Source organism: Pogoniulus pusillus, chromosome 33 (genome assembly GCF_015220805.1).
Source record: "Pogoniulus pusillus isolate bPogPus1 chromosome 33, bPogPus1.pri, whole genome shotgun sequence".
Classification (NCBI taxonomy): Eukaryota; Metazoa; Chordata; class Aves; order Piciformes; family Lybiidae; genus Pogoniulus; species Pogoniulus pusillus.
In genome coordinates, this window is record NC_087296.1 from 11085666 (window position 1) to 11108497 (window position 22832).

Here is a 22832-nt window from a genome sequence, read left to right on the forward strand (position 1 = left end):
TGTTCAAGTTTGTGCCTGGTGCCTCTTGTCCTGTCCCAGGGCACCACTGTAAAAAGTCAGGCCCCATCCTCCTGCACCCACCCTTTAAGCAGTTGTCATTACTTATGAGTTCCCCCTCTCAGTCTTCTCCTTTCCAGACTAAATCCTCCCTGATGCTTTCAGTCTTTCCTCAAAAGAGAGATGCTGTAGTCCCTGGATCACCTTTGCAGCCCTTCACTTTGTTTGCCAGAAGGTGACAAATCACATTCCTGCTCAGAAAACCACTGGTTTGGGTGCCATGAGACCAGACATTCCCTGGGTCAGCTGGAGCAGCGTAGGAGAGCCTCTGTGTTCAGGAAACTGCTTTTCATGGATGATTACCTCCTTGGATTGGCAAACACTCAGGTAAACCAACACCCAGTGGGTGAGTTTAGCAGGATGAAAAGAAAGCATGAGATGTGCTGAGCATCAACAGGCAAGAGAAAGGAGACAGAGAGATCCTTATGACTCCACTGGTGAGAACCACCTCCAGGGAGGACTTAAAGCCTGATGATGTTAGAATCATAGAATCAACCAGGTTGGAAGAGACCTCCAAGAGCATCCAGTCCAACCTAGCACCCAGCCCTATGCAGTCAACCAGACCATGGCCCTAAGTGCCTTATCCAGTCTTTTCTTGAGCACCTCCAGGGACAGTGACTCCACCACCTCCCTGGGCAGCCCATTCCAATGCCAATCACTCTCTCTGCCAACAACTTCCTCCTAACATCCAGCCTAGACCTCCCCTGGCACAACTTGAGGCTGTGTCCCCTTGTTCTGTTGCTCCTTGCCTGGGAGAAGAGCCCAACCCCACCTGGCTACAGCCTCCCTTCAAGTAGTTGTAGACAGTAATAAGATCACCCCTGAGCCTCCTCTTCCGCAGGCTGCACACCCCCAGCTCCCTCAGCCTCTCCTCATACGATTTGTGCTCCAGGCCCCTCACCAGCTTTGTTGCCCTTCTCTGGACACCTTCCAGCACCTCAACATCTCTCTTGAATTGAGTAGCCCAGAACTGGACACAGCACTCAAGGTGTGGCCTGAGCAGTGTTGAGTACAGGGGCAGAAGAACCTCCCTTGTCCTGCTGACCACACTGTTCCTGATGCAGCCCAGGATGCCATTGGCTCTCTTGGCCACCTGGGCACACTGCTGGCTCATGTTCAGCTACTATCTATCAGTACCCCCAGGTCCCTTTCTTCCTGGCTGCTCTCCAGCCACTCTGTCCCCAGCCTATAGCTCTGCTTGGGGTTGTTGTGGCCAAAGTGCAGAACCCTACACTTGGCCTTGTTAAATCTCATCCCATTGGCCTCTGCCCACCCATCCAGCCTGTCCAGGTCCCTCTGCAGGACTCTCCTACCTTCCAACAGATCAACACCTGCTCCTAGCTTGGTGCCATCTGCAAATTTACTGATGCTGGACTCAATGCCCTCGTCCAGGTCATCAATAAAGATATTGAACAGTCCTGAGCCCAGCACTGATCCCTGGGGAACACTACTAGTGACTGGCTGCCAACAAGCAAAGGTACATTCCTATATGGTCAAGAAGATTCAGGATGAAGGTCTGCCAAAGATGGGAGTTAGAGTAGGTAAAGCAAGGGGAGCTATCTTGCTTGATGAGTGTTATTTTTCCAAGCAGATGCTTGCTGATGGAAATGCTTTTTCCTTGGCATTCCACTGCACCCAAACCTGCCTCTAATTGCCTGTTGTTGCTGCTGTTGTTTTCTGTCAGAGGAAGCCTTACTTTAAGCACATGCATTATTTGGGGATCAAAATGGTTTTATCATTCCAGAGATACTTTCCCAAGTGTTCCCATGACATGCAGTGGTCAGTGGAACTTTGAATTCTGCAGATGGCTATTAGAAACCAAAGCCTGAGAGGAAGTTCATTTCTGGGCAGTGAGAGCACATCGTGGGTGGCCGTGGACGCCACACAGCCTGCAGCTTCAGCCACCTGAGAAATTAAGTAATGAACCCTGGCTGAGGAGGCTTGTGGGCATTACATCATTTACACATAAACCCAAAACCCAGATTTATAGGGTGCAGGGGTGGCTGTGACATCACCAGCAGCCAGTCTGGAAGCCCCAGCTCCAACCAACAGACTAATGCCCTTTAATATAGCATCACAGAATGCCAGGGGCTGGAAGGGACTTGGAAAGCTCATCCTGGCCAATCCCCCTGCCAGAGCAGCATCACCTAGAGCAGATCAGACAGGAACACATCCTGGCAGGGCTTGAATGTCTGCAGAGAGAGAGAGACTCCACAACCCTCCTGGGCAGCCTGTGCCAGGGTTCTGTCACCCTCACAGGGACAAAATTCCTCTTCATGATTAAATGAAACTTTCTGTGCCTCAGCTTAGTCCTGTCATTGGGCATCACCCAGCAGAGCCTGGCTTCAACAAAGCTGGTGAGGGCCCTGGAGCACAAATCCTATGAGGAGAGGCTGAGGGAGCTGGGCCTGTTTAGCCTGGAGAAGAGGAGTCTCAGAGGTGATCTTATTACTGTCTACAACTACCTGAAGGGGCATTGTAGCCAGGTGGGGGGTGGCCTCTTCTCTCAGGCAACCAGCAATAGAACAAGGGGACACAGTCTCAAGTTGTGCCAGGGTAGGTATAGGCTGGATGTTAGGAAGAAGTTCTTCACAGAGAGAGTGATTGGCATTGGAATGGGCTGCCCAGGGAGGTGGTGGAGGCACCGTCCCTGGGGGTCTTCAAGCAAAGCCTGGATGAGGCACTTAGTGCCATGGTCTGGTTGATTGGATAGGGCTGGCTGCTAGGTTGGACTGGATGATCTTGGAGGTCTCTTCCAACCTGGTTGCTTCTATGTGGATTCTATGTGGATTCTATGTGGATTCAGCCTCCTGGCAGTCACCTTCACTTCTTTAGAGCCATTGCTGAGGTCACCTTTCAGACTCCTCCTCTCCCAGCAGCACAGCCCCAGCTCCCTCAGGCTCTTCTCCTAACAGAGCTGTTCCATTCCCTTCGTCATCTTTGTGGCTCTGTGCTGGACTCTCTCAAGCAGTTCTATGTCCCTCTTGAACTGGGGGGCCCAGAACTGGACAGAGTACTCCATATGTGGCCTCACCAGGGCAGAGTAGAGGGGCAGTAGAACATCATTCTTTGTAGAAGGGGATCTCACAAACCTACCTCTCTGCTTTGAGCTGCTGGATTTTGATCATCACTACAGACTGTGACATCTTGGCTCTGAGCTGCAGCAGTATGGGGCATGCTTTGGAGGCACTGGATGTGTGCTGGGGCTTCTTGCAAATGAGCATAGTTCTGGAGAGATGAACTGCTGCTGCAGTTTTAACAAGACTGGGAACCACCTCAAGGAGTTTCCAGAGATCTGATGGGCTTAAAATATTTTAAGCTGGGGTAAGGCTGTTCTATTGCAGAAATTAGATCCTAAAGAGTTTCCAATAGTCTTAAAAAGCAGATAGCTGGGACAAAAAAAATACCTAATATTAAGAACTAAGAGCTTATGGCAGTAGCTAAGCTGCAACAAAGCCACAGTCAGTGGTGGCAGAGGGCATCACTGCAGAGGTCTTTGTTGGGAGTGGTGAGAAAAGAGCCCTAGGACTGGCTTTAAGTGGGAGAGGAGCCCTAGGCAGAATCAGGTGATTGGCATGAAGAAGGGCAGTGAGGGTGATCACCAACTGGAACAGCAGCTGGCATAAAGAGGGGGCATGCAGAAGCCTGGGCATCCTTGGGGGCAGTGGTTACTCCTTGGGGTCTGGGTCTCCATGTATGCAAAGGCAGCTGCAAGGTTCTTCTGAGCTTAACCTGCTCTGGTCTCTGGAGACTTGCAAGGCCCATCTGGATGCATTCTTCTGTGACCTGAGCTAGACTGTATGGTCCTGCTCTGGCAGGGGGGTTGGACTCGATGATCTCCTTGGGTCCCTTCCAACCCCTGACATCCTGTGAGCCTGTGATTAACCCATCTCTGCTGCTTTAGGCTCTTCACATCCTCCCTCTCCCCAAACCACACCAGATCACCTCAAGGCATGGGGCCGACCACAACCAGCTCATACCCCTGAGAAAGCAGCCTCTGCACACTGACCCTGGGCACTCTTGCTGAAAGCAGCTCTGAGCTTGCTTTAATTAAAACCTTGAGGCAGGCTGAAGCAAGAGCAAACAAACATTGGCCGGTTCCAGCGCTCAGCTCCCTCAATGCAAGCCAGATGTCACAGCTGGTTCCTGCAACAGCTCTCAGTGTGGTAGCTGCAACCTCCTGCCACATGCTACAGAAGGGCAGCAGACAGGGACGAGCAGTCGGGGACCAGCAGTGAGGGACCAGCAGTGAGGGACCTGCAGTGAGGGACCAGCAGTGAGGGACCAGCAGTGAGGGACCAGCAACCAGGGACCAGCAACCAGGGACCAGCAGGGAGGGACCAGCAACCAGGGACCAGCAGTTGGGGACCAGCAGTGAGAGACCAGCAGTCAGGGACCAGCAGTGAGAGACCAGCAACCAGGGACCAGCAACCAGGGACCAGCAGTGAGAGACCAGCAACCAGGGACCAGCAGTTGGGGACCAGCAGTGAGGAACCAGCAGTCAGGGACCAGCAGTCAGGGACCAGCAGTCAGGGACCAGCAGTGAGGAACCAGCAGTCAGGGACCAGCAGTGAGAGACCAGCAACCAGGGACCAGCGGTTGGGGACCAGCAGTGAGAGACCAGCAACCAGGGACCAGCGGTTGGGGACCAGCAGTGAGAGACCAGCAACCAGGGACCAGCAGTTGGGGACCAGCAGTGAGGAATCAGCAGTGAGGGACCAGCAGCCGGGGACCAGCAGCCGGGGACCCGCAATCGAGCACCCACGCAGTAGCTGTCTCGATGCATCTTGCTTTCAGATTCAGTCTCCAGATAAGTTCCCTGGCCTCTATAGTCCCACATTTCTTTCTCCTTTCTTTTTTTCCTCTTCTCTCTTCCCTCCCACCTTGAGACTTGGCACAGAGCACATCACCCAAGGAGCAGAGAGAAGGAAAAAGGAGGGGGAAAGGCAGAAGAAAGGAGGGCAGAAGAAAAGGCTGCGGTCCCTTTGTTTGTTTCTAAGGCAACAGGTAGGAGATGCAGAGCGCTGGCATCCTCCCAGCTGCACGCCCGTGGTGGCAGGGCTGCTCGGTGCCCCACGGGGACTGGTGGGAGGCTGTCTGTCTGTCAGCATGGGCGCTGGGGAAATGGTGTGAAACAAATGAGCCTTTCTTGTGCTCCCATGTCAGCCCTTTGTGTGGGGCTCCCTCCCTGGCTGCCTAGGGCCCGGCTCTGCTTGCCGGGTGACTGAAGACAGACGAGCAGGCAGGCAGGTGAAAAACGTGTCTCGGGTGGCCTTGGATGCCAACCTTAAAGGCTCAGGAACATTTGGAACAACAGGACTTGAAACAAATTGCTTCCTCCCAGGGTTACAGCCAGGTCATGCAGGAGAGAGGAGAGGATTATCACTCTGGGAAAAAGAAGATGCATTTGGCAGTTACAAATTTTACTGAAGCAGATGAAAGAGAAGGTTTTTCCTTCCATTTCTTCCTTTGGTCTCCAACTTTCCTCCACCTGCCTCCATTCATTGCCATCAATCATCATGGAAGGACCTGTGAAGCTGGGGTTATGGCCCAGGAAGAGACAGGAGGACATGCAGGTCAAAAGGAATTGAAGATGGCCAATGCTGAACCCTGTGTAGGCACCACTGAAAGCCATACTGGAGACCCTCCAGAGCCTCATGGGTACAGCTGGGGGCATAGGATGAAGTAGAATCACAGAATGTTAGGGGATGGAAGGGACCTTGAAAGATCATCTAGCCTGACCCCCTGCCAGAGCAGGAAAGAGGCTTGTGGAGAGGTTGGATGACAGCAGCTTGCAAGCTGGGTCCTGCCCCTGCCTCAGTGGGAGGGCAATCTGGACATAACATCAGCGTTGGAGTGAAGGCCAGTGAGGGCTAGTGAGGGCCAGTGAGGGCCAGCAAGGGCCAGTGAAGGCCAGTGAAGGTCAGTAAAGCCTTGCCAGACTTTCCATTAGGCTGGGTCTGGGAAACTTGTTCATCAGCAGGTTGCTTTGGGTTAGGCTGCTGGAAAATACAGGAGCGTGCTACAGGGAGGTAGAATCTGTGATCAAAACGTGGTGGAGGTTTCTGACAGAGATGCACTAGAGGCAGGCTATGAGGGCTTGGCCCTTTCCCTGCCCAGCCCTCTCTTACTGGTGGGGGGACATGCTCCAGTGCCATGTGATGTGGGCTCACACAACCAGTCCCACTCCTATAGACTGAGGATGATGTTATGATGTCTCCTCATTATGACTTGCATGTTCCAACCCTGACTTTGCCCAGGTGCTTTTGAAGGCTGCAGTTAAGTTACTTGGAAAGGTTGCACTGAGATGAGCAATTGAGCATCCAAGTTCCTCAAAACTAACTAGACCTGCAGAAAGCTCTGTAGAGTTTATTAGCAAGGCTTTCAGAAGTCCTGAGCAGCTGACCTGTCTTCCTAGCTGCTGCATTAAATCCCAGAACAAACCCAAGCAGCATCCTGAACAATAAATGTGAATTTATCTGACTCCAGCTGATGTCAGCAGAACCACTGGGGCCTGAAAGAAAATGAAGTTGTTTGCAGGATCCAGAGAGTGCAGCAATACTCTGCCCAGCAGTAAATGATTGCAATGGCTGGGTAATTGTGGCAGAGATTGGAAGGTGACAGAAATGACTGTGGAGCACAAAGTGCCAGTCCCTGTGCCTCCAGAAGCTGTGACAGTAGTTTCTCTGCAGGCAGGTGTGCTGCAAACCTAAAATCATTATCAGTGGTGCTGCACTGCAAAGAGTGACCTTGTTTCTTTCCTAAGTTCTGATGGTTAAATTGAAACATGCAGCTAATAAACAAACCCCTTCTTGCTCAGTCCAGTTGAGTCTTCCAGCTGCAATAATGGCTTTTCCAGGCAGGGTGGGTTAGCTATGGGGAATGAACAGCAGGCTGTAAACTCTGAGTCTGTGTCTGTACATAAAGAGTTGATCATAGAATCATAGAACTCTTTTAGCTGGAGAAGATCTCAAAGATCACTGAGTCCAGCTATCAACCTAAGACCACCTATATGCTGCAGGTCAGTGCCTTCAGCAAGTAGGACCATGAAGATGGTTTGCACAGGAAGAAGCTGGGTGATAGGTTGGACTGGATGACCTTGGAGGTCTCTTCCAACCTGGTTGATACTATGATTCTATGATTCTCTGTGTGTGGCTGTGTGTCTGGAAGGTGTGAGGCATGAGTGTGAGTGCTGCAGGGGATGTCTAATGAAAGCAGAGGCAACAGCAGTGGGAAACAGCAATCCTCTTTATGTGACTAGACTCTTCCCTTGGGGACATGGTTTAATGGCCATGGTGGAGTCAGGTTGATGCTTGGGCTTGGTGCACAGGGGTCCTCTGTGTCAGCACAGGGGTTCACACAGCTTCACAGATTGCTTTGGGTTGGAAGGGACCATCAAAGGTCATCTTGTCCAACTTCCCTGCACTTAGCAGGGTAGATTTAAGTTGGACATGAGGAGGAAATTCTTTACAATGAGAGTGGCAAAATACAGCAACAGGTTACCCAGAGAGGTGATTCAAGCCCATCCATGTAGGCATTCAAGGTCAGACATCTGGGTGGGCACAATCCCAAGTACATCTCCAGGCTGGATGGGGAATGGCTGAGAGCAGCCCTGAGGAAAAGGCCTGCAGTGGGAGTGCAGCCCAGACACAACCCTGTGCTGGGCTGCAGCAAGGGCAGTGTGGGCACAGGGCAAGGGAGGGAAATCTGCCCCTTGGCTCTGCTCTCCTCAGCCCACCTCAGGTACTGTGTGCAGCTCTGGAGCCCCCAACACAAGAAGGACATGGAAATGTTGGAGCCAGTCCAGAGGAGGCCATGAAGATGCTGAGAGGGCTGCAGCAGCTCTGCTGTGAGGACAGACTGAGAGAGTTGGGGCTGTGCAGCCTGGAGAAGAGGAGACTTTGAGGAGACCTTGGAGTGGCCTTCCAGTATCTGAAGGGGGCTACAGGAGGGCTGGGGAGGGACTATTGACAAGGTCTGGGAATGACAGGACGAGGAGGAGTGTTTTTGAACTGGCAGAGGGGAGATTCAAAACAGATGTTAGGAAAGGGCTCTTTGCAGTGAGGGTGGTGAGACACTGGCACAGGTTGCCCAGGGAGGTTTTGTGGAACACAGAATCACAGGTTGTGATCAAAGATGGACATGCTTAAGGCCAGGTTGGATGAGGCCTTGGGCAGCCTGTTCTAGTGGGAGATGTCCCTGCCTATGGCAGGGGGTTGGATCTGGAATACCTTTGAGGTCCCTTCCAACCTAAACCATTTGTGATACTATGATTCTATGTGGCCCTGGGCAGCCTGCTCTAGTTGGAGCTGTCCCTGCTGCTGGAGACCCTGTGTGCTTACAGCTCGCTCACAGACCTGGCAGAGAGGAATGCAGGTCTCTGTCATCCCATTTTTGAGAGATTCCAGCATGATCTGAGCATCACAGAGTTTATGTTTCCCGTGGCAGGAGGGGTGGTAGTCACTGACTGTGTGACGCCAAGCTCCGGAAAACGCTGAAGCGTGTCCCAGCTTAAGCACTTGAATAATCACATTACAAGGCAAATGTTCACCCAGAAGTGATTTACAGTGTCTGGCTCATAATATTTGGTGTTTGGCCAAATGCATAAATTAAAAAGAACTTCTCCTGGCTCTCCTAAGGGCATCAGGAGCTTTGTGTCAAAGGAAACAGCATTTTCAGATCATGTGTCCTTCGATGGCCAAACTGCTTGTACTGATTCAACGTGTGGCTTCTTGTTCACAAGTCAGATGATGCAGGGGGACTGCTCAGGCCTCTGCTGAGCAAGCACCATTGCATTTAGGTCACTGCCTTTGCAGTGGCTGTCATGGAAAAAGACTATTCCCCAAGGTTTGGGGAGAACAATTGCTTTCTAGGGCAGTTCCCTGCAAAGGCATTCGGAGCTCAGAATCTCTCTGCTGGTGTTTTTAACCCAAGCTGGGGTGCTCAAAAGTCTGCAAGTGCTGCCCAGGAGAGGGTTTGTGGCATCTCTGCTACTTTGGGGCTGCCATGAGCCTTATGCTGAGAAGCTTTTGGTAATGCACAGCAGAAGAATCATTGATGATTGTGCTGGTTGTGGAGACTCTGCATCCAGCATGGAGGACAAGCTCCCTAGGGATGCCCTGAGTGAACATGCCCAGAGGATCAGCCTTCTTTATTTGCCTAGAGAAAAGACATCCTCAGAGACACAGTACAGAGTATCATGGAGGGGACCCAGCCCAGGAACATCAAAGCCCTGAATGGGCTTTTGAGCAAGGCAAGTGCCTTTGACAGGGAGCTTGTTGGCAAGTGCATGAACAGGCAGTCTGCTCCCCCACGGGGGATGGAGCCATGGCTAACACAGTGGCAGCCCCTTCTCCCTGCCCTCTGCAGGTCCTGCTTGAGCTTCCATTAACATGACAACAACCTTCACATGCCTGTATGAGTTAAAATGATTTCCAGACCTTGAAAAGTGTGACATTACCTGATGCTGAGACCGAAGCCTTGTAACTCTGGCTGATGCAGCAGCAGCATTTGCTTTTTACCCTTCCTCTCTGGATGGGAGCCCACTTCTCTTTCCATCACTGTTCATTACCAGCTGAGCTTTCTCTGGAGACAGGAAGAAGGCAAAACAACTTCAGCTACAATTTTACTTGTTGCAGGGGTTTTCAGAGACTTGAATGGCTGTTACTTGACTCTCCAGACTAGACCCTGTTGCCAGGTAATAAATTACCACCGTTATTATACCTCTCCTTTCAACACTGACTGTACTCTCTGCCTGCTGCAGTGAAAATGGAAAAATACAGGGAGGCACAAACAGCATTTTCCAAGGCCACTTCTCATGTTCTCAGGATTTGGTGCCCAACAGCTTTCTAGTCAGTGAGGCATTAAAATGCTGAGCTTTCAAGCCAGTAATTTGCAATAATAATCTGCTGGACCCCTCAGCACAGAGAGAATTTTGTCCAGCTGGACTGCTTCTACATATGCTGTCAGGCAGAGAAAGATGCTCACCAATTGTCACCTCCTCCTTTGGCTGCTGAGGCCACTCCACATAATTCTCTGAGCGTGCAGAGATGTTGCTGGCATGCAGGGCAGCACAGAGGCAGGCAGGAAAGCAGGCATTGCCAGAGGAAACAAAGCATCCTGAGAGCACAGCTCAGCTCAGCACCCTCCCCCAGATGTGTATGCATAGGCATACACACACACCTCCTGAAACAGGAGCAAGGAGGGAGAAACTGCAGAGCAAGGAAGCATAGAGGGTGTCCAGGGAGAAGGGGCTGGGCTGTTGTGGCTTCTTTTCAACTGCAAGGATTTGATACAGCCTTAATCTCTTGACATCCCTGATCAGAGTCTTCTGATTTCATCTGAGTTGGAGCCTGGAGCACAGCCCTGTGAGGAGAGGCTGAGGGAGCTGGAGGTGTGCAGCCTGCAGAAGAGGCTCAGGGCAGAGCTCACTGCTGTCTGCAGCTCCCTGAAGGGAGGCTGTAGCCAGGTGGGGTTGGGCTCTGCTGCCAGGCAGCCAGCAACAGAACAAGGGGACACAGCCTCAAGCTGTGCCAGGGGAGGTCTAGGCTGGATGTTAGGAGGAAGTTGTTGTCAGAGAGAGTGATTGGCATTGGAATGGGCTGCCCAGGGAGGTGGTGGAGTCACTGTCCCTGGAGTTGTTCAAGCCAAGCCTGGCTGGGGCACTTAGTGCCATGGTCTGGTTGATTGGACAGGGCTGGGTGCTAGGTTGGACTGGATGAGCCTGGAGGTATTTTCCAACCTGATTGATTCTATGATTCTATGACTTGTTGGACAATGTGTAGCTACAGGTGGAAGCCAACATGGGGCATCACCAAAGCTGAGTAACAATCAGACCCAAAGGTGAAGAGATTCTATGATTCCAGCACAAATGTCTGTTTTCTGTGAGAGAATTGATTTCAAAGGGAAAAAAAAAACAATGAAGACTCTCAGCTCAATACTGATATTTAGTCTCCAGCTAATTAAAATAGAAAATTATTTCCACCCTTAAGTGACAGGAGCATAAGAAAGCTCAGGGGTAGCTGAGGTTGGTTTTAATTATCACAGTATCAGGGTTGGAAGAGACCTCACAGATCATCAAGTCCAACCCTTTACCACAGAGCTCAAGGCTAGACCATGGCACCAGGTGCCACATCCAACCTTGCCTTGAAGTGCCCCAGGGATTAAGGGGGAAATACAAGAGACCAAATGAAGTATATTTGAGAAGAGACACTATTTGAACACAGTTAAATGACTTCAAGTGAATTTTCAGCGGGTGCCTGAGAGTCCTTTGTTGTGGATACCAGCAGTAAAGCTAATTAGGCTCAGCAGCAGCAGGCAGCAATCTCTGATACCTGGTGCTGTGATCACCACAGAACCATTAAGGTTGAAACAGACTTCTAAGGTCATCAAGTCCAACTGTTAATCCAGCACCACCATGATCATTAAGCCATGTCCCATGTGGCACATCTACTCATTTCTTGAACACCTGCAGGGACAGTGACTGCAGCACCTCCTTGGGCAGCCTGTTCCAATGCCTGCCCACTCTTTCAGCAAATAAAATGTTCCTAAAATCCAAACTCAAATTCCCCTACTGCAGCTTGTGGAAGGGACATTGTAGCCAGGTGGGGGTTGGTCTCTTCTCCCAGGCAACCTGCAATAGAACAAGGGGACACAGCCTCAAGTTGTGCCGGGGGAAGTGTAAGCTGGATGTTAGGAGAAAGTTCTTCACAGAGAGAGTGATTGGCATTGGAATGGGCTGCCCAGGGAGGTGGTGGAGGCACCATCCCTGGAGGTGTTCAAGAAAAGCCTGGATGAGGCACTTAGTGCCATGGTCTGGTTGACTGGCTAGGGCTGGGTGCTAGGTTGGACTGGCTGATCTTGGAGGTCTCTTCCAACCTGCTTGATTCTGTGATTCTGTGATTCATTTCCTCTCACCCTATCACTTCTTATTTGAGAGAAGAAACTGACTTTCACCTCACTCCAACCTCAGGTAGTTGTAGAGAGCAATGAGGTCCCCCCTCAGCCTCCTCTTCTCTAGACTGCTGTCTAGCTGGAATTCTGACCTCCTGCTCTGTCAGAGAGCCTGTGGAAGTGTCTTTGGAGCTGAGGAATTACATCTGTACCAAGGGCTATGCTGCTCCTCCACCCTGCTTTATTTTGCAGGTCAGACAGCCCCACGCTCTTAGACAACAAAGGATTTCTGCTGCGTGTGAGAGCTGATGTGCAAAGCAACACTTCTTATCTCTGAAACATGACTGGGAGCTGTTTACAAAACACCAACAAAAGGAGAGAATTCTTGGGAATGTCATGTGGGAACAGCAAAATTCTTGAGCTTCTCTAAGCTGTGACCTCCTTCTTTGGTCCAAAACCTTTCCAGGCAATGTAGGCTGTCAGTAACACGATTGTTGTGCATGGTTGACAATGAGAGCCCAACTGCTGGGGTATGTGCTCAACACATGCTAAGTGGCAGCTCTGCATATAATGAAATCATCATTAAAGACAATCATGGACCAAATGCCCAAATACATATTCATGATCCAGAAAGCTGTGTCTCTTGCTGTGTGTTTCCTGCACAGTTTGATGTTGTTTCAGCAACGCTATGCGAATAGGATTGAAAGCTGTGCTAGTTTGAAGCTGGCTAGAATGTTTTGGTGAGAAGAACTAGATTACAGGCTGTGAAAAGGAAAACAGGATGGTGTCTGCCTCACTCATAGGCTTGCTGAGAGACACAAGAACAAGAATCCGAACACAGATAACTCACTTCTTCTTGGGACGTTGCCTGAGCTGCGCTTCTCTCTAGCCTCTCTGCCACTTCTCTGATTAATCCACTTTGCTTCCTAACCCCCTGGCCCAACCTCCATTCTTCCTTGGGACTGGGGTAAGGTTGAGAGGGGTGGAATAAGGTGGAAGGGCAGTTGGGAGCCTCTCCTGGGGACTCAGGTTTCTGAGAGGGCTGTTGTGTTTCTGTATTACCTTTTCCCTTGTACATTTCTGTCTATAACTGTATGTACTGTAACTATCTGCTTGGATATTGTGCTAGCTGTAAACATAAGCTTCACTCAGCTGAGTCTAGTCTGGGTGATTTCCAAAGTTGGGGGTGGGGTGGGGCAGGAAACACCCAAACCATCACAAAAGCCACAGGGAGAAGAGTTCAAACAAGACAGAAAATAGTGACTTTAGAGAGTGAACTGGGAGGATAGAGTCAGGACTGAAAAGCAGTGACTGTAGAGAGTAAATTGGGATCATAAAGTCATTATTTCTCCCATTAAGCTCATGGCCTGCTGGAGCAGAGTAGTAACCTGAAAGCAGGGAAAAAGCTGACTTGAAACATGCATCTGAGCACTTGGGGCAAGCTGTCCTTTGTGCCAAGCCTGCTTTCACATATGCTGCAAGAGAATTGATTGCCTCTGTGATTTCTATCCTAGCTGAAACAAATGCACATGTTGTTCTTATTTGTATGAATGGCTAATCCATTTTAATATGCTGCTTCGACACATGAACATGACTTCTGCAAGCTGGTGGAGGTGATCTACATCTGTCATGCCTTCCCTTCAGTGCTCTTCCCCCTGCACTTAAGGATAACAAGGAAATAGATCCCTGTGCCAATGCTAATGTGGCATTTTTGGAGGCCTGCTACGCCTCAGCTTGGTGCAGCACCAGCAACCCCAGCATCCATCCTTTGTGGAATGAACCCAAATCACCACTGTATGAATTTCCTTTAGGCATTTTGCCTCACTGCCTCAGCCTGCCCCCAGAATGCCTTCTGCTGGAACTCTCTGTGTGGGGGTTAGGATGAGGACAACCTTTTGGTACAAGAGACAGTCAGGGAAATTTGTTGTGACTGCTTAGGACTTTTTCTTGCCACAAGGCAAAAGTCAATTGGGATTGGGCAGGAAGGGGCAGCTAGGAACATTTATTTCTTGCTTTATTTGTGTGTCTAAACCATTTATCTGGGTGTTAACAGTTTGCTCTGAAAAGAAACAGACACCTTAGCAAATCTCCCCCAAGCTGGCCATTAGTCATCAGAAAGAACCAAAGGGAAGCATTCACTTGGCCTTACCTTACACACCTAATTCTGGTGCCTTTGCCAGACCCAGGGCAGGAGCCTGAAGTGGAAGATGTGAATCATCAGTTGGAGGAGCATCTATCACTCCCCTGATTATAGTGGGAATCTACAGAGTTACCTCAAGCAAGACAGGGAATTCCTCTCTGGAGAAGCCAAAGGTTCTCTTGAATTTCAACTCAGAGCTCCAAAACTTGTAATCAAGATGTTCAGAAGAGAAGAGGATAATCCTGTGCTCCAAGAGATTGGAGAACATCAAAATAAGAGTAATCAAACTCTGAGCTTTTTTGTTTAGGTGGGAGGGAGGAAGAACAATCTCCTAGTGGAAAGTGACTCTTGCTGATTGCTTCCATCTGCACTACACCCTGGCTATCCCATGTGGTTGTAAGCGATTAGCAGGCAGCAGGAAAGCAATTTTCCAGCAAGATTTTGCTGCACTCATGCAATAAGCAGAGGCCAGGCCAGAGTTCCTCTTGTATGGAAAAGCCAGATCCTTCTACAGCGTTTGTGTGGAAGGATTTACCTAAAGAGGGGCTATGTGGACTGTAGGTGCCAAGGTGCTGACCACATGAACACCCTGTGACAGAGATAGGGCAAGAAGCAGATTAGAATCATAGAATCATAGAATCAAGCAGGTTGGAAGAGACCTCCAAGCTCAGCCAGTCCAACCTAGCACCCAGCCCTATCCAGTCAACCAGACCATGGCACTAAGTGCCTCATCCAGGCTTTTCTTGAAGACCTCCAGGGACAGTGCCTCCACCACCTCCCTGGGCAGCCCATTCCAATGCCAATCACTCTCTCTGTGAAGAACTTCCTCCTAATATCCAGCCTAGACCTACCCCGGCACAACTTGAGACTGTGTCCCCTTGTTCTATTGCTGGTTGCCTGGGAGAAGAGCCCAACCCCACCTGGCTACAATGTCCTTTCAGGTAGTTGTAGACAGTAATAAGATCACCCCTGAGCCTCCTCTTCTGCAGGCCAAACAACCTCAGCTCCCTCAGCCTCTCCTCATAGGGTTTGTGTTCCAGGCCCCTCACCAGCTTTGTTGCCCTTCTCTGGACACAGGGGCAGAAGAACCTCCCTTGTCCTACTGGCCACACTGTTCCTGATCCAGCCCAGGATGCCATTGGCTCTCTTGGCCACCTGGGCACACTGCTGCCTCACCTTCAGCCTACTATCTACCAGTACCCCCAGGTCCCTTTCCTCCTGGCTGCTCTCAGCCACTCAGTCCCCAGCCTGTAGCGCTGCTTGGGGTTGTTGTGGCCAAAGTGCAGAACCTGCACTTGGCCTTGTTCAGTCTCATCCCATTGGCCTCCGCCCACCCATCCAGCCTGTCCAGGTCCCTCTGCAGGGCTCTCCTACCTTCCAACAGATCAACACCTCCTCCCAGCTTGGTGTCATCTGCAAAGTTACTGATGCATCCTGGCCACCTTCCAGAGTAAGTAACTACAGTTGGACAACCCAATTTTCTCTGTTGCAGCAGGAGGTGCTGAGAGTGCTGCTGCTGCTGCTGCTGTGTATTGTAGGTTATACAAGGGGGGTTACAGACACTGCCCTCTTGGCAGCACTTTTCACTCCAGCTCTCTAGAAGCAGAAATGCCAATTTACCACACAGGGCAGCCACACCATCACCTGGGGCTTCTAGCACTTTCCTGGCACCTTAACAGCTGCTTCCCCTCACTGAGCATAGGGGAATGTCCCTATGCCCTCAGAGAAATTCACTCTGGAATATTTTCTATTGACTATTTCCACTACCTGAAGGAGCCCTTTGAGAAAGCCAGGGAGGGAATTTTACATAGACTTGTAGTGACAGGACAAGAGGGAATGGAGTGAAGCTTGAGGAGGAGGGATTTAGACTGGAGATTAGGAAGAAATTCTATACAGTGAGGGCAGTGAGACATTGGCACAGGTTGCCCAGGGAGGTTGTGGATGCCCCTTCCCTGGAGCTGTTCAAAGGCAGGTTGGATGAGGTCCTGAGCAACCCGAGCTAGTGGGAGGTGTCCCTGCCTATGGCAGGAGGGTTGGAACTAGATGGTCTCTAAGGTCCCTTCCAACCCAAACCTCTGTATGAATCTATGGCTTCAGCAAACTGTCTGCTAGCTTTCTTGGCAGGATCTAAGGAGAAGTTTATCTCAAGATCATGAAGTCTGAGAAGCAGACTTGAGTGCACTGAAAGTCACAACAATGTAATAGACACGACTAGATCAGAGCTCTCCTTTGAAGCTTCTCCTTGGTGCTCTTGGGAAGCACACTACATCTTGTCTTCTCATTGCAGGGTGAGTCCTGCAGCAAAGAACAAAGGTCAGAAAGAGCTAAATAGCTGTGACTAACAATTAGAGCCTGTCACTGTTATGGTAGGAGGCTCTAGACATCAGTTCTGCCCCAGAAGTACAGCCTGCACAAGCCTGCATGCTAGCAGCACATGCTTTTGGCACTGTTAGCTCTGCTGAGAGAGCTGCTGGTTAAATGGAGCTGGGCATGAACAAGGGAGGCTCTGCGTTGGTCTCTGATTAGAATCAGGGCTTGAGACAATGCTGCTCTTGCGGAGCAGGCATTGGCATGGAGTTAGGATTCCTAGGAGATGGAAATGACTTTTTCTCCCAGGGCTAACACTCCCATTAACTGGATACACGACACCCCGCCCCCCCTGCTACAAGTTTAAGTCGATATCAGACTCATTACTCAAGTTTCCTTCATTCAGGCAGTGTGACAGGCAGCAGAATACTGGCCAAGCACCAAGGAATGGGTATAGCACCCTGCAGCTGGCATCCAGAAGTCACTACCCAGGCTCTCTCTACAAGCAAAATACTACTAAAATAGAGCACTGTGGTGTTTGCTCACCAGCTACACAGATCACTCTACACAGCTCATGCCTGCACACAGTAACTACTGCACTGCAGAGGCAGCTGACCACAAAAGCATCCTCATCACTGCTGCTGGAGCTCTTCCTGTTTGCAGGCACTTTCAGCTAAAGCTGCAGGGGTCTCTGGGCTAGGCAGGTTGTAGACCTCTTGTTTTCATTAACCTGCCACCATCCACATGATTTAGCAGTGTTCAGCTTCTTTGCTCAATGCAGAGTCTCAGTAGCTGAGAGGTTCCCTGCTGGTGCTCAGGTACCTTTTTCCTAAGCAGCTTAGCCCCAGTTTGTGTCTCAGCTGGTTTTGGAACGAGCTGGGCGGGGGGTTGTGTGCAAATAAAACCAAGATGAAAACCTAAATCTGTACTTTTTGAAAACCAGGATGCCTTTTCATCAGAGTAGCACAGGACAGCCTCACAGTACCTGGTATTGGCAGCCAGGTCCTCTGCCTAGGGGCACAAGCACTTGTTTGAGGCCAGGTGAGCTGTGAGCCTGCTCCCTCCTCCTGCTAAGCACTCCCAAAGCACAGTGCTCCTGCCAAGCCTCCCACACAAAGCTCACACCTGAGCCAGAGCAGGCTGCTGGAAAGCAGCCGGTGCCTGAGGTGAGCTCTGCAACACAACTGCTGCGTGCCAGTGAGTGTGCTGGGCTCAGCAGCTGGAAAAGCTGGAAGACAGCTCAGAAACATGGAACAATTCTGTACAGTTCAGGTTAGCTTCACCTTGACAGGGAATTTGTTTGAAAATGAAGCCTAGAAGATAGAGAGGTCCAAGTGAACCAAAATGAAAGAAATGAAGGGCTTCAGTTTTAGCATTAACCATGCTGGGTAACAATGTACCCTGCAACGTTCCTGAACTCCCTCTCACATGAGGGAGTGCTGCACTTTGGCCACAACAACCCCAAGCAGCACTATAGGCTGGGGACTGAGTGGCTGGAGAGCAGCCAGGAGGAAAGGGACCTGGGGATACTGATAGATAGTAGGCTGAAGCTGAGGCAGCAGTGTGCCCAGGTGGCCAAGAGAGCCAATGGCATCCTGGCCTGCATCAGGAACAGTGTGGCCAGTAGGACAAGGGAGGTTCTTCTGCCCCTGTACTCAGCGCTGCTCAGGCCACACCTTGAGTGCTGTGTCCAGTTCTGGGCCCCTCAATTCAAGAGGGATGCTGAGGTGCTGGAACATGTCCAGAGAAGGGCAACAAAGCTGGTGAGGGGCCTGGAACACAAACCCTATGAGGAGAGGTTGAGGGAGCTGGGCCTGTTTAGCCTGGAGAAGAGGAGGCTCAGGGGTGATCTTATTACTGTCTACAACTACCTGAAGGGACATTGTAGCCAGGTGGGGTTGGCCTCTTCTCCCAGGCAACCAGCAATAGAACAAGGGGACACAGTCTCAAGTTGTGCCAGGGTAGGTATAGGCTGGATGTTAGGAAGAAGTTCTTCACAGAGAGAGTGATTGGCATTGGAATGGGCTGCCCAGGGAGGTGGTGGAGGCACCGTCCCTGGGGGTCTTCAAGAAAAGCCTGGATGAGGCACTTAGTGCCATGGTCTGGTTGATTGGATAGGGCTGGGTGCTAGGTTGGACTGGATGATCCTGGAGGTCTCTTCCAACCTGGTTGATTCTATGATTCTATGATTCTATGAAAGTAGATATTGGAATAAAACCAAATCCATTTTTTAAACAGAGGTTTTACAAACTTGGACATGGCCCTGAATCAGAGTATGTCATCTGCTTGCAGTAAAAGAACTACTTCTGGCTCAACTGCAGGTCAAGGCTTTCATTGATACCAGTGGCAACGACCCTGAAAAGTGATGTTATAAAGGCTCTAGAGGCTGTGTGATTTGATTCAATTTTAATTCCCCCTGGAAACAATAATAATAATAATTAAAAAGATCTGTTGATTTCATCTTTGCTTCAGTCGTGGTTTAACCCTTTGTGCTTGCTCTGTGCTGCTTAAAGAGGGATTTAGATGAAAGTGCTTCATGGACTATGGCTTTTGTTGAAGTAAGTACAGCTGATGAAATTCCAGCTTCATAGAATCATAGAGTGGATTGGGTTGAAAGGGACCTTAGAGATCATCTAGCTCCACGTCCCCTGCCATGAGTAAGGCACAGGTGACATTTGTCCATTTTAAATCTGGGTGGTAGACTGACTAAAAATCCACTTTGAAAGATCTCATAGAGCAGCCCTGTCAGTTCAAGCCCATTTAAGTTCCCATCCATTTTCTTTCATGTCTCCTATTTGCTGTTCAGGCTCTATCCACTTTTGCTGTTTAATGAAATAGAATGTTTTCTTCCAATGCATTCCATCTGCCAAAACCTAATGAAAGCCAAAGCTCTGGACAAACAGACTCCATTTTCAATAGGACAAATTCAATGGGACAGTTCAAGAAGGACAAGAGACTCCTGTGGAGAGCCATTAAGATGAGGAGAGGACTGGCAGAGCTATCTTTGGAGGAGTGACACAGGGAGCTGGGGCTGTTCAGCCTGGAAAAGAGCAGCCTGAGAAGGGATCTCATGAATGTCCAGAGGAGGACACGAAGATGCTCAGAGGGCTGGAGCACTTCTCCTATGAGGATAGGCTGAGAGAGTTGTGGCTTTGCAGCCTGGAGAAGTGAAGGCTTCAAGGAGACCTTGGAGTGGCCTTCCAGTATCTGAAGGGGGCTACAGGAAGACTGGAGAGGGACTATTGACAAGGTCTTGTAATGACAGGACAAGGAGGAATGGGTTTAGACTGGAAGAGTGGAGATATAGACTACGTTAGGAAGAAGTTCTTTGCAGTGAGGGTGGTGAGACACTGGCACAGATTGCCCAGGGAGATTGTGTCTGCTCCCTGGAGTTGTTCAAAGCCAGGTGGGATGGGGCCTTGAGTGACCTGTTCTAGTGGGAGATGTCACTGCCTATGGCATGGGGTTGGAACTGGATGAACCTTGAGTTCCCTTTCAACCTAAACCATTCTGAAGGGCTAGCGTGATGAGGATCACAGAATCACAGAATCACAGACAGATGCAGGTTGGCAAAGCCCCTCAGGAGCACCAAGTCCAATCCAGAACCCTACTCTACAAGATTCACCATAGCCCTAAGCACCACATCCAAACCACCCTTAAACACATCGAACATCTGTGACTCCACCACCTCCCTGGGCAGCTCATTCCAGTCCCTGACCACTCTCTCCCTGAAAACCTTTTTCCTAATGTCCAATCTAAACCTCTCCAGGCTCAGCTTGAGGCCATTCCCCCTTGTTCTGTCTCCAATTAGCTGTGAGCAGAGCCCAGCAGCAGCCTCTCCACAATGTCCCTTCAGGTAGTTGTAGACAGCAGTGAGGTCTCCCCTCAGCCTCCTCTTCCTCAGACTAATCACCCCTAGCTCCCTTAGTCACTCCTCATAAGATTTATTCTTAAAGACCTTAAAGATTTATTCTTATGAGTGACTGAGGGAGTGGGTCCAGAGAAGAGCAATGAAGCTGGGGTAGAGCCATCTTCATTGCCCTCCTCTAGACCTGCTTGAGCACCTCCACATCTCTCTTGCATTGCCCTCCTCTAGACCCACTCAAGCACCTCCACATCTCTCTTGCATTGCCCTCCTCTAGACCCACTCGAGCACCTCCACATCTCTCTTGTACTGCCGTCCTCCAGACCCACTCAAGCACCTCCACATCTCTCTTGTACTGCCCTCCTCTAGACCCACTTGAGCACCTCCACATCTCTTTTGTATTGCAGTGCCCAAAGCTGAACACAACACTCAGGGTGTGGCCTCACCAAAGGATGGAGCCAAACTCTTCTCAGTCACGTCCAGTGACAGGACAAGGGGCAACAGACACAAACTAGAACACAGGAGAGTCCATGTAAGCATGATATCTCACTTTCCCAAGATGTAGGCACCTCTAGACTGCACATCTTATCCCCTGCCTTGTTACTCTTCATGGTATCATTTACTTGCAGCTGGTGGATGCCAAACTTTGCCATCTCACTAGAAAATGTTCACTCTCACCACAGCTTCTCTGATGAGAAAAGAAAGGCAAATACTGCTCAGGTTCACACACCTGCAAATGACTTGCTGGTGGTAGAATCATCCCACAAACAGATTACACAAAGTAGGAGTCCTAGGACATGCTGCCTGCTGGCCATGACACTTCATGCTTTCACCAGCTCTCGGTGTCAAATTGTCATTCAGTCACAGAGTCTTAGAATGGTTTGGGTTGGAAGAGACCTTAAAGACCATCTAGAGCCAATCCCCTGCCATGGGTAGGGGCAACTCCCACTAGACTCAAGGCCTCATCCAGCCTGGCCTTGAACACCACCAGGAAGAGGGCATCCACAGCTTCCCTAGGCAACCTATTCCACTGTCTCACCACCCTCACTGTAAAGAATTTCTTCCTAATCTCCAGTCTAAATGTCCTCTCTTACAGCTCAAATCCATTGTCCTTCATCCCATCATTACAAGCCCTGGAAAAATCCTTCCCCAGCTCTCCCATGGCCTTCTTCAGGTACTGGAAGACTGATTTAAGGTCTCCCCAGAGCCTTCTCTCCAGCCTGAACAGACCAAAATCTCTGAGTCTGTCCTCATAAAGCAGGTGCTCCAGCCCTCTGATCATTTTCATGACCTCCACTGGACCTGCTCCAACAGTTCCATATCTTTCTTTGCTGAGACCCCAAAATTGGTCACATTACTCCAGGTAGGGTCTCACTAATGTAGAGTAGAGGAGAGAATCACCTCATTTGTCCTGCTCATCACACTCCTCCATCATCTGACGCTGTCATGTTGGAATCAGAGCATAAATGCCAGCAAGTGGGGGTTTGTCTCTTCTGCCAGGCAAGCAGCAACAGAACAAGGGGACACAGTCTCAAGTTGTGCCAGGGCAGGTCTAGGCTGGATGTTAGGAGGAAGTTGTTGGCAGAGAGAGTGATTGACATTGGAATGGGCTGCCCAGGGAGGTGGTGGAGTCTCTGTGGCTGGAGGTGTTGAAGCCAAGCCTGGCTGGGGCACTTAGTGCCATGGTCTGATTGATTGGCCAGGGCTGGGTACTAGGTTGGACTGGCTGAGCTTGGAGGTCTCTTGCAACCTGCTTGATTCTATGATTCTAATGATTCTAAGAACACTGTTCACATGTCAGTCCTCACCAGATGCAAGGCTACTGAAAGAAGTAAGGGCAGAAATTATAGAGAAAATGTCCCTTGTGTGGACAAAGCTTCTGGAAAATGAGGTGAATTGCCTGCAGTTAGGTGCAAAACCAAGGGCAAGCCAGCTCCACACTGGCTGGGCCTTTGTGCACGCCTCAGTCACATATTTCTTGCAGAAGAAGTTCCTCAGCTATGGTCTAGAGACTCTTGCAGACTTCCTGATTCAACCAGTATGGTTACCCAGACCAATTTCATTAAACCCTTTTCTGCACAGCCTCTTGCTTGTTAGTCTTTCCCCTGCTAGAAGACCATGTTGAAAATAGCGCGTTCCCCTAAAACAAACAACATGCAGATAAATATGGTGCAAAGCACTTACCACAACTGAAAAAATAAACTTCTAACCACAGTGAGGGAGGGGGGAAAAAAAAAAAAAAACAGAGATGGGTATTTTGTGGTCCCTGGAGGAAATTGAAATCTGCTTTTTGGTGGAGCCATGCTTCAAAAGATGAAACCAACCAAACGGGGAGAGCGTCTCTCTTTTCTTTTTTGCCTGGCTATGTGCACAGCACATAGTAATGGTTGCCATAAGTGAAGTGGGAAGTGCCATTGATATTGTTGTCTGTTTGTTATTAAATCCACTCAGTTAAGCTTTGTTCTTCTCTGCAGTGGATTAAAGGAAGACATCACCCCAAATCAAGTCCGATCAAGTTGCGTTTTAGCGTATCGTGCCTCGCTGCAGCGCGCTTCAGACAGTGGCTGCTGC

At 50.0% G+C, this 22832-nt stretch overlaps 1 long non-coding RNA gene across 1 annotated transcript in view; it reads right to left on the minus strand.

Moving 5' to 3' along the window:
• Window positions 1-9530: 9530 nt before the first annotated feature.
• Window positions 9531-22832, minus strand: part of LOC135189673 (uncharacterized) — a 170347-nt gene continuing 157045 nt past the window's right edge. The window contains exon 3 of the long non-coding RNA XR_010308216.1: window positions 9531-9642. This is a non-coding gene — a long non-coding RNA (uncharacterized LOC135189673). The remainder of the gene's footprint in view (window positions 9643-22832) is intronic.